Here is a 15,173-nt window from a genome sequence, read left to right as displayed (position 1 = left end):
TGTTAACAAAAGTTTACTATAACTATTAGTTGATTAGAAAAAGACATAAAAAAATTAATAGAAAAAACCAAAAAAGTTATGAATAAGTATCTTATAAAAAAATTAATATCTATTAAATTTTTTAAATTACAAATAAATATTAAGAGACAAATTCTATTTCTTTTTCCCGTAAAAGACCAAAATACTATTTTGTAAATTGATTAAAGTGTTTGGTCAAAATTAAATTTTAAAAAGAAATGGCATTGGTCTCTAGCTAAGTATTTATTTGTAATTTAAAAAATTTAATTGGTATAAATTATAAAAATATTATACTAAAAATGAGTTTAATAATTTTAGATATTTTTAAACTTATAATTGAAGAGTGAAATTAAATTTAATATCCTGTAGATTAAAGCAATCCACAGAGATGCATATATATTAGTATATGTTTAATGTTTTAGTTTAAAAGTAATGAAACCTGAAGAAATCTTAGGTTCCAGATTGGAACGTTTTACAATCATTGCATGAAAATAATATTATATTGGTCTGTGTGTGTGAATGTGTGTGTCCCTCATGCATGGAACGCTGTGTGTGTGTCTCTGTGTGTGTGTCCCTCATGCATGGAACGCGCTTGATTATTGGAATAATGCTAGCGAAAAGTTGATCATAGCTGTGCACTTCACGTGTTTCATGTGGAGATAACAAGTCAATATTATTAACTCAGCAACATTGTCAATTCCATTCGATTTTCTTTTGCTAAATGAATAATAATAATAATAATAATAATAATAATAATAATCTATAGTAATGAAAGTCGTTACCTTATTAACTCAAGCTGATGACTAGGATTACCAATTTGTGATCACCAAAATTTTCAATTTTACAAGATAGCTTTTGGATTGATAAAATTAAATATAAATTTTACATTTAAAGTCTCACATTTTAAATTCACATATTTAAAATTTTTTATTTAAATAATTTTATAAGTTTTGAAGGTACAAAAAAGGTGAGCTAAGAAGTAGAAATGAAAAATTATGACTTAAATTTATCTTTATTTTTTAATCGGTAAGAGATGGGAGTAGAGTTGAGAGTAATAGAAGCCTTGACAGTGAAAATGTGAAGAAAATAAAAGAATTAAAATAACTAAAATTTTAAATAATTAAAATATAAAGAGAATTTAAAATTATAAAGAAATTACAGTAAAACATTAATTTAGATTTGGATAAAATTTAAATAGATAGATTTTTATGTAAATGGGAAATTTGATTCAAATAGAAGTGAAAAATAATGAGTGACAAGCTTACTTTTATTTTTCTATCCGCGAGAGTTGAGAAGAGAGACAAAAGTAATAGAGGCTTGATAGTGAAAATGTGAAGAAAATAAGATAATTAAAGCGATTGAAATTTCAAATTAAATAACTAAAATATATAAGAAAATTTGAAACTATAAAAAATTATAGAAAACATGAATTTGGATTTTGGATAAAATTCAAATTTATAGATTTTCATGTATCAAAATAAAAAAATTGGTTCAAATTCAAATTTTCTTACATCCAAATACAACCATTGTTTATTCCATTGATTCTGGCAACCAAAAAAAAAAAAAAAAAATCTTTCCATTGATTAAAGGACAATGGTATATTGTGGTGGTTTGATGTTTGAAGGGACAATGGGAATTTGATACCCATAACAATAAGTGCATGAAAATGAAAGGACGTGGGGGTAAAGGGATCACATCAAAGGTAAATAAGCTTTTTTTGAGACATTTCTTAAGGGGTACATCAATAGGACTACGGACCCAACTCTGTCTAAAATCACATGCATGGCCTTTAGCAAAATTCAAATTCTTGCTTCTTCTTTATCTCAACCATCCAACTCAAAGTGTCTCCGTGTATATCCGTGTGTTCCCACAAAATAAAACTTTCTAAGATTTATATTATTCATGATTTATAAACAATATAACTTACTAGTGATAAAATTAAACTTGATGAATGTTAAAGAAATGAGATTACAAAGCATATATAATATTAGTACAACATTTGCATAAATTTTAAGGGATAGAAAAATGTATAACATTTGCATAATGATATGGAAGAGTTGAAAATTTGAGTCATTGCTCTCCTTACTTAATCCCTCTCTGTTATGGAATGTGACTTTTTATACAATCCCTTCAATTTTATATATAAGTCGCAACGACGGATCTAGAACTGTATGTAAGCCAAAATGAAAGCTAGGAGAACAATGGGGGTCCTACAATGAATGTTAATTTTTTTTTTTACAAGAAAAAAATAAATACTTTTAGAGAAGAAAATTGGAGGGTGGGGAGAGGACCCCTTTGCCCTCAGGGAAACCCGTCACTGACAAATCACTTTTTTTTTGGAAAAAAAAAAGTGCTAGTTATTTTTATAAGTCATTTTAAATAGAACATTGAATCACTAATTACTTTAATTTGTTTCAATTTTACCCTTTTACAATTTTTTGAGTAAAGTATTTATGAGAGAGAAAACATTTTTAAAAATAATGCACTTTAATAAAGGTAAGGAGAAAATTTTCTTTCTTTTTTAAGAAAATATCAATAATAGGATGGAATGGGAGTATCATTTTTATAATATTATATATCCTATTTTGATATTGATTAAATTTGAACAAAAATCTGATTGATTTTATTTTACAAATAAAGGTATGTTGGGTTTAAGAAGAATTAGCAAATAATAAGAGAAAACTTTCTTGCTATTTAAACATCAATCAGAGTGGGTCTTTAGCTTTAGTGCAAGTGTAAAGTTGCCTCAACAATTGTGGCTAAGAAAAGGAGCATATTATATATGGTAAGGGCCTCATAATGATGAATAAATGCAAGTTATGGAAGTAGAAATAGAAAACAACAAGAAGAACAATAATGAGTACTAACAAAAGTTAACCTAATTAATACGGATTTGACTCATAATTTATAAGGTTGTAGGTTCAAAAATTCCACATATGAAAAAAAAATTCATTGGTGAGTGATTTATAAATATATTTATAAGTGTTATTTAAATTTAAAAGCACATGTAAATTTAAATGAATTTTTGGGGACACAAGTCAGCTAAATTTTAGTGATAATTGTACGAGAAGAATAAAAAAAAGAGGTACTTCCTGATGAGAAGAATGAATCATTAAAAGAGGAAAGTAGGCATGTGGGAGAGTGATATGGTGCACATGGGGGAGGGATATTGTTCTACTTTTGTTGGTCCCAACCCAACCCTCAGACATACCTACTCTGTGTTTCCAACATTTGCTTCTTCTTTCACCAGCCAATTGTGTCCTGCTTTTGCTTCCGTGACCTTTTTTTTTTTTTTGTGAAATTAACCCATTAAGTTTCTGTCATTTTAATTTCAATTAAATTCTTTTAATTACTAAATCAAATTCAAGTGAAAATTAAAATAAATGAAATTTAGGATTTATCTGATTTTTGTTCTCATTTTTTTGTTTTTAAAAATTGTTTTGTAAAACATTTTTTGGAATTATTTTTTAAAACAAAGCAAAATGAAAATCTTTTTAGTTATGTTAATTTAAAAATAAATTTATAATTAAAAAATAGGCTAATAATGATAGTTACAGGCATTTAATAGCTAATGGTAGCTTATAATAGAAATTAGTTTAGTTAACTATATTTTTCAATAATAAAATCTAGTGTGTTTTGAAAATAAGAAAAATAAAATAAAAATAAATTTAAAATGTTTCCAAAATGAGAAAGGGTTTGAAAAATAATTAAATTCAAAACATTTATTCAAATAATTTTTTATTTTTAAAAATAGAAACCAAACATGCCTTTATATTCATAAAATACTCCCTTTCACCCTATTGATAAGTTTCTGCCGATCCACACGAATTAGAAAAGGGAGTTATATTTCCTTGTGAGACTTGATATAGCCAAATAAAACTTGTAAAAGGTGTCTTACTTTATTGAGGGTTGGAGGAAATAGCTATTATTGCTTTATTTTAATTTTTAATTACATTACTATAAAAATCTGGGTATAAGATAAAAAAAAATTACAATTAAAAAAATACATCATATATAGTGAAAAACCAAGCACCAATTATTTAAAGTTTAAATTTTTTAATTTCTTTTACCAATTAGAATATGAAAAATTATATAATGAGTATTTGAAAAACCTATCATTTAAAATTTTCATAATAAATGACAAGTTTTTGAAATCTCTGTCATTTATTTGGAAATAAATGATGGGCATTCAAATATTTGTAATTTATTTCATTTTAAAATACTATTTTGGCTTCATTTTTCATCTTCAATAGGGACAAACTTAAGAAGGGCAAGCATTCCAATAATCCTTTGAAAAAAATAAAAATTTTTACTTATAAAAAAAATTAAAATAGATTTTAGCCCACTTATCTCATGTTTGATTTTGAATTTGGCCCCCCTATTCACTAGCTTATAGATTCGTTACTAGTTCTCAGTCTCTCTAGTTTGATCAGTCTTTCACAATGTTAGTCTTTTAGTTTAAAAATCACATAAGAGCCATGATTTGTCATTGACATAACTATTTTTATTGGCGTATATTCAACTTTGTTAATCCCTTTATCTTCCGGTGATTCAGACTTCTAGGCAAAGATTTCCTCTCCCCTGGCCACCTTGGTCTTCATCTCTTATACTCTAATTAAGCCAAGTGTGCATATATATTTATATTTTAATTTCCACGTATCTTTTTTTTTAATTAAACCTAATCGATTTATTTTCATATAAGTATTTTTTTTTCAATGTCAGTATAGATATTAATAAAGTTAAGTACAGGACAACAAAATTAACTGTATCATTGTCAAGTCATAATCCTCATTAATATTTTTAAAACTAGTGTTACAAAGACAATCAAAGTATAGAAATCAATTGTTATATTTTTTTCTTTAGCTAATGGCACTTTTCACTTGGATAATTTAAAATGCCGCTGTAGCTAATAAATAACTTTAACAAATAAGAGCTTGTTTGAATGCACATTTGGGAGGACAGAAAATCAAGTGTGTTGAGCAAACGAGAATTTGAGCCCATTATTTTACTCCGTTTGTGATATTTAATTTGCTCCAATTTATTCTACACCTTTATTCTTTAACAATATAAATATACATATGTATATGTATATGTATATAAGAATTCTTTATATATCTACATATATATGGTTACAGTTTGCATAAAGGTCCTCCATTACACTTGTAAAAACATTATATGAAGAAGTTATGGTTGATGCAAAGGCTGTGCAAGAAGCTCAAAAACCCAAAACACTTAATCCTACCCAATAGTTTTTGGCCCTGCCTGTGCCAAAATAAGCTGCTCGAAAAAAAAATGGACATGGTTGAGCTGAGCTTGACCTCAGGTTGGGCAAGGTTAGGGCTGAGGTATCGAACCAGTCAACCTTACCCAACTCGAGGGTATAAGCTATTTTTTTTAAAAAAATAAAGCAATATCGTTTTGTTGTTGGAAGTTGGAAGTGACAAATTGAATCAAACCCTAGCTCCTCCTCACTCCCCGCTTGCTCAGTCTTTGACTCTTCCTTAATTCTCTTAATTGTCTCTCTTCTCTCCTTGCAAGCAACGAGCACTCCCAATCTCCACAGCCGCATCACCACTTTATTTGCCACCCGAAACTTGGTAGCATCATTCCTCCCTCCATCAATCACTTACCTCACAGTTAGACTCAATAGCTTTACACTCTCCTCCCTCACAGTTGACTATCCCCTTGTCTCACTTTGTTGGTCATCAGCACTCGGTAGCCTTATTCCTTCCTTTATCGACTTCATCCATTATGATCGAGAGCTTTGCCTGTTTAGAGAGCTTGATAGTTATCTGTCTTGTGGTCTCAATGAGTGGCTTGTGCAGATCCAAGCCATGGATTCTGATTATGAGGGTTTTTGGATTTCTTTACTATTGTTGATTGTAAATTAGTGGCTACCCATGTGAAAAAGGTATCAACTTTCTCTCTTTGAAATTTGAAGAAGATGAAATTATTATAGCTTGTAAGTTGCAAGAGTTTGATACCAAATTTGGGTGTGAATGGCAGTGCATGGTGGGTTGAGTTTTAGGTGTTTCTTCACTTATTCTTAAGGAACTTTCATTAAATAGAAAACGGAACCTTTATTTTGGATAATGGCTAATGGATTTATTTATGTCTCATTTAGGCCTTGCGGATGATGGAATATTTAGGTGGCTTTTATTCCATATTAAATTGCCTTTGTTCATATTTATTTTCATATTATTGAACTTAATTGAATTTGCTATTGAAAATGTCTTTTTTAAGGGCTAATTTGAGCCCAAAATGTTTTACTTCACATTGATTTTTAGAAGTTGTTTGATCAGCTATATTGTTGCAGGAAATATATTTTTAGGGGCCCAATATTTGTTTAGGTCTAACAAACAAAGTAAAAAGAGAGAGAGATATATATAAACAAGATTGGACATTCATCCTGACTTGCTCGATCTATGCCCAACCCTGCCCACCTGACCCTTACATTAATAGTTATCTTTTAGATAGGGTCAAGCTTCGAGCAATGATTTTTTACTCCAAGAGAATTAGGGCAAGGCAACGAGTTAGGGGTCTATCTGACTCGACCCTACATATACAGCCTAGTTGGTACAAACCATTTATTCACCAACTATAATGTCTACCCTTATGCCTTTTTTTTTTTTTAAGGGAAATGCATCAAAACAACAATCTTGTATCATTTTTTATCTAACTCACGTCATGGGGTAATCAATAATCGAATTCAAATTAATAATTTATGCTTTCTAATTTGTGTACAAGTTGATATAAAAGATCAACATGCTCAGTCCACTGCGTGAATCATAAGTCAAAATTTTGGGCCCTAAAAAATTGAATAAAAGACTTGAACGAAAAATCTATCATCTCTGCAAACAAATTTTTAAAATATAGTTATATGCAGGACTTGTTGCAGTCCTTATAGTATCAACGAAAACATTAACAATAATTGTTGTGTTAAATAAATTACATTAAATAATATACTGTATATTATCATGAGACACCGTAATTGCACGTTAGATAACATGGAGTTGCACGTAGTTTATTTGGTTTAACACTGGCAAGCCATTGGTCTAGAGACTAGGGCATCCGTGAAGAACGTTTCCGATATCCCAACCTATTTTTTTAATAATATTATTAATCTAAAAAATCATCAACCTCCCCATAGCAAGATCCCCCCTTTTTTTTCAAGTAGCAACTTGATATTATTAATTTTAGTTCATTATTAATAATCAGTTTTACGGAGTCATTATCCTTCTCTTTTTAAAATAATACGTCACTCCCAATCCGGCCATTACTCTACTCCATTTTTTTTATGGTGACATAGCTAGTCTTCACATACACATTAAATTATTAATATATATAATAAAGTTTGGCTAAATTGCATAACATTGCCCTAAACTTTAGGATAGTTGCAAATGACCTCCTTACCTTTAAAGTTTAAATATTTAAAATTAACCTCCTAACTTATAATTTTATTTTTTTCAAAGTCTCCCACTATTGATTGATTTTGTTATGTTATTAATAGAGTTTGTCATCATATCAGATTAATTTAATACATATGACATATGATATGAAAAAATATTTTTTATTATTTTTTAACACAGTTTAAGGAAGGGCAAAACTGAAATCTTTACTTAGCACACATGGCTATGCTCCCATTTTATTAGTTGAGTGACATTATTCTCATTGTTTATTATTAACACAATTTAAGAAAAAATATACAAATTTATTATTTTTTATCAATTAAAACAGCCTTTTTATATTTAAACAAATGAAAAAAAAATATGTAAAAGCTGTTGTTGATAAGAATTATATAAATGAAAAATTATCCTTTTTTTAAATTTTTAAGGACAAGCGTATCATCTAAAGAGGCACGGGATCAAGCCCCGAATCTACTACCACAAAGGCACAACTTGTGGTACTATTTTTAGATATTTTCTTTTCATCTATTTAAACATAAAAGGCTATTTTAATAGATAAATAATAATAAAATTATAGTTTTTTTCCTTAAATTGTGTTAACAATGAACAATAAGAATAATGTTACTCAACTTAAAAAATGAGAGCATCGTCACATGTATTAAAAGTAAAAATAATAGTTTTGCCTATCTTAAATTGTGTTAAAAAATAATAAAAAAAATATTTTTTCATGTCATGTGCCATGTACATGTATTGCATTAATGTAGCACGACAAACTCCATTGATAACAAGATAGAGTTATTTAATAGTGCCAAATTTTAAAAATAAAATTAAATGTTAGAAGGTTAATTTAATTGTTTAAAGATAAGGGGGTCATCTGCAATTGCCTTAAGGTTTAAGAGAGTTTTATACAATTTAACCATAAAATTTATAACAAATTGTATAATATATATATATATAAAAATAATAAAATTTTTAGTTTTTCAAGTCTGTCTTAGCTATCAATTTGATTCTTCAAATTAAATTTTTATTGATTTGCTTTCTTATTTTTTTAAATTATCATATATATATATATATAAATCCTTTAAGTTTTAAAATACTAACTGTCAAAATAATATAAAATATAAAATGGGGCTGCACAAAGAACAGACAGGACAAGCCAAGACTTCAACTTAACTTAAAGTCTGATTTCTTTCATAGAAAAGATTTAGTTAGGCAACTCATAATCTAGTCCCATCCAAGCTTAACACAAAGTTGAATCCATAAGGTTGGGAGTGTAGTCTCAATAGTCCAATACATCTCTTTGTTTTTCCCTTTTTTTCCTCCATAAGATGTAACAATTCATTTCAAAACTTGATAAACTTAATTAAAATAATAAAAATATAATTCTTATAATCATATAAAATTTATTACAAGACATTATATTAAAAGTTAATCATTTCAACTGTTATATAGTCGTGCTTCATGCGGCATGAAGATGAAGTGAAGAGTGAAGAGAAGAGAGGTAGGGAATTAGAGAATGAAGTGAGATGGTACATTTAACAATCAAGTCTTAGGTTTTACATTCAACTATATTAAAAAATAAAAATAATTATAATTATATTTAAATAATTTTATAGGATCGGACTAGATTAAATGATTTAAAAGCTCGATCCCTTGTTTAATCTAGTCAACTCATTAATGAAGGTTGGTCTTGTAAATTCTTTTAATCCTTTAGGTCAATTTTTTTCACAAAATTTGATCGGACTAGGTTTGCTTGGGTTGGATTAGGCCATCGAACTTTTGCATAGCTCTAGTATAAATATATCAATGACTTTACATGTTTATGTAGTTAAATAAAAACAAATTAATTAACTCTCAAATTAATTTAATTTTAATCAATATAATCATCGACAATGTGTTTAATTCTGTTTTTAAAATTTCATAGTCCATTTTTTTATTTAAATAATTATATTTTTTTATTAACCTATGTGATTCTCAACTATATTTTATTATCCATCTAAGCAAATTTTAACTATGTAATGAGCTTCTTTTTAAATAACAAAAATTAAATTGATAATTTAAATAAATTTAAAAAATTAAATTAATAAAATAAAATTTAAGAGACTAACTGTTAAACTGAGACAACCTTAAGAAATTAAAAGTTGCAGGTAAAAAAGTACACACAGCTCATTCCTTAGCTTGCATCTAGTATGCCAAAAAAATGTGTCTAGTTATTACTGTTTAGCAATTGCGCGGGCTTTTGTTTTCCTGATATAACCTGACACATCATTGATTTGGGATCAGATTCCCTGAATTTACATAAAAATAAGCAGTGTTACTATTTAGATGTAAAATCATGTATATATATATAGTTTTTGATATATGATTCATAATATTGACGAGACATTTACATTTGATCTCCAAAGAGTGCATGTGCAAGAACCAGAAAAAAGGAAAAGGAAAGCATTGGATTCCTCAAGCTTCATGTCATGCATCAATAAAGTGTAACGGGACTCCCTCCAAAATTTGCAGCTCATCGTTTCCAGATAACCACTCTCTCATCTAAAAACTCTAATAAACCCTCTTATTATTATTTTTTAACAATGAATAATACAACTCATTGTTCACTCTCCGTACAATTGATGAAATTCAACTTGTAGTTATTCACCAAGAAAATCCTCAACTCATAAAACAAGAGCGTGGATACGAACGAAGGCCATCAAATTAAATTAGGAATTGAAATTAAATCTATATGATTGAATGGTGCTTAGTTCAATTGATTGATGAAATTGAATTAATTTATCTTGAAACTTTAAATTTAAGTAATGCAATATATAATCGTGTTAAATAAATATATCAATATTACTCACTGAGGTGCCAATGAGGCCATCATTAATAATAATGATCTCACACAGCAAAAAATTGAATTAATTTAAGCAAGCGATAATAATATCTTGAGTTTTCTAAAATACTGGGTAATGATATAAAATTTTTTTAGTCTATATATATATATAAAAACTTTAATAAATTGTAATGAATGATACGATTCATCTCTCAGATTCTATATAGGGATTTAAATCCTCTTAGAGGCATCTTCCTTCGGCATCTCAATTTCAGCCCTTCAATAAATATTCAATGTCCTATACTTTATCACATCACCTCGTGTAAAAATAATTTTATTTTGAAAAATAACTTTTCCAACTTATTATAAAAAAATTTCTCTTTGGATTTTTATAAATAAATTTTCATTAAATAGATCATATTATAATTTGAATATGTCATATTGTAAGTATTTGCTTGCAGTCTGATTTACTCTGTAAATTTTTAAATAAGTTCTTATTAAATAGATTAGGGTAGAGTCTTAATAAGCCGGACTATTAATTTAACAAATTTTTAAAAATAAAAAATTAATGTAATAAAAAAATTATTTTTTAAAATAAAATTATTTTTATATAAGATGATGTGATAAAATATAAAAAATTAAATATTTATTAAGGTTGAGATTGAAATGCCAAGGGACGCTGAGGAGAGCGTCTCCGAGAAGATCCGGATCAGACTATCAGTGACAGGTTTAGGGCTCCGCATCTCACAAAAGTTTTGCCGAAGTTACTTGATTTTCACTTGTAAAAAAATGCTAAAATTATTTCTTAACCCCACTATTATATGAGTTTATATTTTGACCCCACACAATTGTTTTTGGATCCGTCACTTTTTCTGGATCCTACTGTGAAGCCACTACAACAACGAAAAAGCCCGTACGTAGGAATGCTTATCTTAGAGCACTTGGGTGAAAATTAAAAATGTTCTAAAATATATAGAAGAGAAGTATACAAAGCGCACTTAATGTGATAGATACATTTGTCCTACCATAGCACCTTTTAGGTCACATGTAAAGCTATATCATCGCTTATATATGGGGCTAAGCGCTCCGGTATGGCGAATGATTTTCCTTCCAGCAGGTAAGTTTATTTAAAAAAGAAAAAAAAAAAAAGACGACTCTGCAAGAGCACTTTTGAAACAAAAAGAAAGCTCATACACAAAGTCCTCTTATAATTTCTGTTAGCAGAGCATTTTTGTAGCTCTTAAAATCCTATGTTTAATTATTTTAAAAATAAATTTACTATAACAAATAGTTTAAAACATTAAGTATTTTTTTAAAGGATAGTTTAAAAACAAGATATACTTTATTTACTTTGATCCAACTGACACGACAGGTGATAGTTTTAGTCAAATTTAAATCCTAATCAGCATATTTAATAGTTAACATTGATATATTTAATATCAGGAAAAATCTGTTAAATTTTAATTACTTTAAAAATAAAATGGTTACAACAAATAATTTATGATGTTTCTTGAAGAATAATTTAAAATAAAAATATATCTAAACCTAATATAATTAATTACCAACACTTATTTACTTTGAAAATCTTACCCCTCACGGTAATATCGTAGGGGTTAAGCCTGAAAAGTGAACACTAAAACAAAGTGTGCGTAGGCCAACATGAAGGCCTAAATTGAGGAATGAAAATTGAAGTGCTTTTAATAATGATCATACATGTCAAGTCTGGAGAAGCTGATGATGAATTGGAAAAGAGCTTTTATAGTGTGGAAAGGTACGGACATGAACAGTGTGTGTGGACGAGCCACCCAGAAATGGGGGTCCCTCCGCCAATCAGAATTGACGCATCCAGAGGTAGATCCAAAGTGTGTTACCATAAAGTTGTTTGTTCAGTTTTAGTTTATAATAATTTATTTAGGGTAAACATTAATTTACTAATGAGGGTGTGGTCCTGGGTGTAGTGGCCTCAATATAGCTCTTAGATTCTCTCTGAGAGTAATGCATGGCCCTCCACTCTCTATATGTGTCTTTGTGGTCTTGGCTGAGTGAAATGAAATCACTTTATATTTCTTGCATTGTTTGTTCCAATATTTTCCTTTCGGTTTAGAACCACTTTATTAGTGAGTCCATTTAATTTAGAACTAATTTAAGTAGTTAGGGTATAAAGTGAGTGATTAGTAGGACATAGATGGAGATTTAAGATTCAAATCCTCTTAGTGTGTAGAAAAATAAAACCTTAGCGATAATAATAAATTTAAAAAGTCACCAGTGATAAATTTGGATTTAATTAACTATATGGATAAAACTAATCAAAATGAAAAATTTTAATTGCATTTATATTCGGCAAAGGCTGAAATCTGACCTAATAATTTCTTTTTTTATTCCATTCACTTTCCATCTAGGTTAATCCAAATCATTGTTTGTAAGACTATTATTACTAAAAGCCATAGGTGGCGCTATGTGTAATTCAAGACGATAAACACACTCCTTGAATTTGAAGAAAATTACCAAAAGAAGTTATATATTTTGTTATTTTGTGTTTATTAATTCAAATATTTTGTACCCTTTAATTTAATTTTAAAAATGTTTGAGTTAAAAAAATTAAATATATTCAGTTGAAACTCAAAAAAAAAAATGTTGTACCTTTTGGCCCGAGATCTTAACATCGCCACTACTAAAGGCAGCTTCACAAGTACCCAAAAATGTGTCTGGTATATTTATTTAATGTGACTGTACATTTCAAGATTTAAACTTAAAATTTTAAAATAAGCTAAATTAATTCTCTCAAAGCTCGAGACTCTAAGAATTTAATGAGCCAAATGTGCATAATTTTTTAAAGAAATTAGTCTGTATAGTTTTAATGCAACCAAAACCCAATCAATAAATTTTGACTTAATGCAAATTAATCTTTATGGTTTTAATTATTTTAAATATTGGTTCCTACGTTAAAACAATTATAAGGACAAAAGCATTTTTCAAACTTGTGAATTAATATTTATTTTTTTTTGTCAAAAATATTTTAAATTATTAAAACTATAAGACTTATGACTCAGTTGTGATGAGTAAAAATTTAGAGATTGAATTTTAAATGAAACAAAATTATAAAAATGAGTTATACCAAGTTAAAATTTAGATATTGAATTATAATCAAATTAAAATTATAAGGATTAAATGATTAAATTTTAAAAAATTTAAAAATGAAGATTACAGATCATGGTCAATTCAAATATACTCTAATTTAAATTAGCAATTCTCAAATCTAGTTTATTAATACTAGACGTCGAATTTCAATATGGCCCCCGATTTCTTGCCGTAGAAAGTTTCCATGTCCATTCGCCACTCATATACGTGCGCCTTCAAGTTCAATTAAACTAACCATAAAATTTTATTATATTTTTATTCAGTTTGAAAGTGATCTAATGCGCTGCGTCAATGTGCATTCAATAATTAGTCTTTAATTAATCACCTCAATTATGTAACAAGTCTTCATTGTATTAATAATTCAACTCTTAATCTCGCTTTAATCAATGTGTGGATCTTGTATCCTTTGCTGCCGGCGCCAACATCACTATCAACCAAAGAATATGTTTATCAGTTGATTAATTAATTAATCCCTAAGTCATGAAGCATTATTTGGGTATGATGTATACTCCTCTCTTTAAATTAATTATATGAAATTTTAAACTAACTTTCACTTTAAGAAAACAATTAATATCATTAAAAGTTAAAAAGTATATATATTATTTCCATACATACACTTATTTAATAAAATAACTTAAGCACAAATAAACATGAAATTTTATTAATTTCAACATTCATTAATAGTATTTTGGCAAAATCCCATTAATCACTTCTAAAAAAACACTAACATGTATTATATTTTCAAACTTTATATCTCTCCAAAAATACCTTGTAATCTCGAATGGAGAGAGTACATACATAAAGCACTATAGAAGTTATACATGCAATTGTTGATTTATTATAAAATTACAAATGGTTTTAATTTATCAATTGTGGATTTAGCGTAAAGGTAAGATATATAGTATTAATAATTAGGCTATTAGCCAACACGGGATCTCAAAGATGCTAGGAATTAGTTGCTTCTTTAATTGGTTCCCCAAACAAAAAGATTGACCGGATCTTAAATATATATTCAAATTAAAGGAATAATTAATATATAGCTTCAAAAACGTCTTTTGATTATGGAATTTTTCTATCCTTTTTCCTTTTCCAATTGCACGATATTAAATCACGAATATTTTAAAAACTAGTACTTGCGCCTTGTACAATTCCTCAACTCTCTTTCAATGGTACGATATTATTAAATTATATTTAAGCATTGTCATATTTAATATAAAATTTCAAAGTATTTTTTTTTTTAATTTACTAGTTTTCAACTCTCAGCCGTATTTAAAGATAATCAAATCAATTGTTAGTATATCTGTTAGTTATTTTATTCATTATTATTTAGCCAAGAAATTGGTAGTGTTTTTAATACGACGGCATGTTTGCGCGGATTACAAAGTAGTGTGGTGTTTTTAATATGTTATTTAGAATGATAAAATAAAAACCAAACATACTAAATTGTGTGTGTGTCTTCCAAAACCTTTTTAAAGTTAAGTTTATTATATCTAAATTGAAGTTGGGATTTGGATATTACTCAAATGCGTGTAATTAATTAGGAAAGGAAAATATAATTTTACTCAATTTTAAATTAAATTCTTGTAGTTTATTTTATTTTAATTGAGCTCTTATATTTTTATCAATTGAATTTTATAATTCGTGAAAGTTAAAATCCTTAAATTTTTTTCTTCAAAAAATTAAAATTAAGAAATTTTATATTTTTATTGAATGATTACATAACTTTAAAATTAATTACATAATTTTTAGAATTCAAAATTTATAAAATTATAGGTTGTCTTCTAAAATTT

The sequence above is a fragment of the Prosopis cineraria genome, unplaced genomic scaffold, assembly GCF_029017545.1.
Source record: "Prosopis cineraria cultivar Desert tree isolate PC_DT_omini unplaced genomic scaffold, ASM2901754v1 PC2, whole genome shotgun sequence".
Lineage (NCBI taxonomy): Eukaryota > Viridiplantae > Streptophyta > Magnoliopsida > Fabales > Fabaceae > Prosopis > Prosopis cineraria.
The sequence above is the reverse complement of the archived record's forward strand: the minus strand, read 5'-3'. Positions refer to the sequence as shown.